The following is a 3,462-nucleotide window of genomic DNA, read 5'->3' on the forward strand; positions in this document are numbered from 1 at the left end:
CGCGGGTTTTTAACCCCTCCCCTCCTCTTCTCTCCGCCCCCTTTCCCCTCTCTGGTGATAAGTCATCAGCAAATAAGCAACCCCTTTCCACAGCCACACCAAGAGTCAAGGAGGCAAAAATATTCCTGGCAACCACTCAAAGGTTGCAGGTGTGTTTTAGATCATTTGGGTGATATCTTACCCTAAAATTACATTAATCCCCCCACCCCCCACCCCCCACCCCTTTTTTAATGTAAAAGTTAAGTCTTTGTGGCATCCCTTAAATATGGGCGCTTGAGCTCCATCCGATTTTCTAATGAAATGTATACATTTCATTTTTCAATCAATCAATATCTAATTTTTCTAATAAATCAATAGTCCATAAAGTCAGGCGAAACCACCTCATACAAAATAGACTGCTTATAGCTTAAAAACTTTAAAAACTAAGACATAAATGGCCCAACTACTTCTGATGATCTGTTTCATGATTTATATCTTATTTCAATGTTGTTGCTGTTGTTTGCTGTAATGCTGCCAAACCCATTTTTTCCCTTTAAAATCATTTTTTATGCGCTCTGTAAATTGAAAAAGGTTTCTAAATAAAGTTCCTCTGAGCTACAGCTAGTGTTTTTTTTTTTAAATACTCTCGGTTTAAACAAATAAATGTGTTAAAATGTATTTTGAATGTTGGATAGCCTATCAAAAATTGTTCAAATACTTATGAGTGTCTGAGCCTTCTGGGAAAAAAAGCTGTCATGAAGGAAAGGAAAAAATCTTTCTTCCCTTTAATCCTAAAATAGTGTTCGGGTCAAAATTGGCCTTTATTCAAATGTGAAAATGGGTCAATTTTGACCCGAACACAATCTTCTTTCTCTTTCGGCTTTTCCCATCAGGGGTCGCCACAGCGAATCATCCTTTTCCACCTCACTCTATCATGAACATCTTCTACCCTAACATTAGCCAACTTCATGTCCTCTGTCAAGACATCCATGTATCTCCTCTTTGGCCGTCCTCTTGCCCTCCTGCCAGGCAGCTCCATCTCCAACATCCTTCTACCAATATATCCACTATCCCTCCTCTGAACATGTCCAAACCATCTCAGTCTGGCTTCTCTGACTTTGTCGCTAACACAGGCAACATGAGCCGTCCCTCTGATGTACTCGTTCCTTATCCTGTCTAACCTGGTCACTCCTAAGGAGAACCTCAACATCTTCATCTCCGCTACCTCCATCTCAGCCTCTTGTCTCTGTCTCACTGCTACCGTCTCTAACCCATAGAGCAGAGCTGGTCTCACCACTGTCTTGTACACCTTTCCTTTGAGTCTTGCTGGCACTCTTCTGTCACACAACACTCCTGACACTTTCCTCCACCCGCTCCAACCTGCCTGCACTCGCCTCTTCACCTCTTTTCCACAATCCCCATCACACTGAACTGTTGACCCCAAGTACTTAAACTCCTGCACCTTCTTCACCTCAGCCCCCTGTAACCTAACGCTTCTACCTTGATCCCTCTCGTTCAGACACATGTATTCTGTCTTACTACGACTGACCTTCATGCCTCTTCTTTCCAGAGCAAACCTCCACCTCTCTAGCTGTTCCTCCACCTGCTCTCTACTCTCACTGCAAATTACGATGTCATCCGCAAACATCATTGTCCAGGGAGATTCCTGTCTTACCTCGTCTGTCAGCCTGTCCATCAGCATAGCAAACAAAAAAGGACTCAAAGCTGATCCTTGGTGTAGTCCCACTTCCACCTTGAACTCCTCTGTCTGACCTACAGCACATCTCACCCCCGTCATACTTCTCTCATACATGTCCTGAACTACTCTGACATACTTCTCTGCCACTCCAGACGACCTCATACAGTACCACAGCTCCTCCCTCGGCACCCTGTCATACGCCTTCTCTAAATCTACGAACACACAATGCAGCTCCTTCTGACCTTCTCTGTACTTTTCCATCAACATTCTCAAAGCAAAAATGGCATCAGTGGTGCTCTTACGGGGCATGAAACCATACTGCTGCTCACAAATCTCCACCTCTTTCCTAAGCCTGGCTTCCACTACTCTTTCCCACAGCTTCATTGTGTGGCTCATCAACTTTATTCCTCTATAGTTGCTGCAGTTCTGCGTGTCACCCTTGTTCTTAAAGATCGGAACCAGAACGCTTCTCCTCCATTCCTCAGGCATCTTCTCACTCTCTAGAATCCTATTGAAAAAACTCGTTAGAAATTCCACTGCTGTCTCTCCTAAGCACTTCCATACCTCCACAGGTACGTCATCAGGACCAACGGCCTTTCCGCTCTTCATCCTTTTCAGAGCCTTCCTAACCTCATCCTTTCCAATCTCTGCTACTTCCTGCTCCACAACAACCACATCTTCCTCCCTTCTTTCCCTGTCATTTTCCTCGTTCATCAGCTCCTCAAAATACTCCTTCCATCTTTTCTGTACACTCTCCTGGGTTGTTAGCACCTTTCCGTCTCTGTCCTTAATCACCCTTATCTGTTGCACGTCCTTCCCATCTCTGTCTCTCTGTCTGGCTAGCCTGTACAAGTCCTTCTCTCCTTCCTTTGTGTCTAACCTGTCATATAGCTCATCGTAAGCTTTCTGTTGCTTTCTTTGACCCGAACACAATATAAGGCTTAATTTGTGAAACAACACCAATATGGACTTGATGAAAAAACACAAACTAACAAAAATTCAGAATCTAAATTTAAATGTCAAAAATTGGTTATATACATTTTTAAAGACCTTGTGCAACAAAAATGAAGTGTTTCACAAACATCTAGGCATCAAAACCAAGATTGCCTTCAGAGAAAATGCCATATTGCCTCAATAAGCAACAGCATACTGAAGAAACAACTCTCTGCTAACTCATTTCTTCTATACAAAATGTGGCCGTCCTTTGTGTTACCCTGACGTTTTTCTGTGCAACAGTGCAATGGTTGTGGTCACACAGACAGAGAAGATGTGAAATATTGATGTCAATAAAGTCAGAGTAAACAATGGTAGCACTATTCCACAAACACATTTATCAACACAATGCAAACATATTATGGTATCTATGGTCTACTACCTGTACAAAGGTGTTCACTTTGACTCAAATGGTCTACATTTCCCCTCTTTTGACGTAACTTCAATCTAACGTCTTTGAGGTGTTGTGGTACCATGGGATTGAGAGACGTGCTTTGGGTTAACGTGGCAACACTGCTGTTAAAATGGTACTAAAACGATGGGAAATTCAACACTACCCACAGTCTTAGTCAGTTCTGCATTAATTAACGTATATAAAATCAGATATCAGTCAATAAGAGGTTTGGTTTCCCTGATGGCCCTACACAGAAGTTTCATCTTGTTGGCTTCAGCTTGTGGTCAACAGCTTTGGAGCCCAGACAGGGAGCTGTGGGATCCATTTGAGGTCTAAACTACAACAATTGTCATGAAAAATGCTAACTGAGATTTATGCATCGCTCATTTTGCTGAAA

Source organism: Oryzias latipes, chromosome 8 (genome assembly GCF_002234675.1).
Source record: "Oryzias latipes chromosome 8, ASM223467v1".
Taxonomy (NCBI): Eukaryota; Metazoa; Chordata; class Actinopteri; order Beloniformes; family Adrianichthyidae; genus Oryzias; species Oryzias latipes.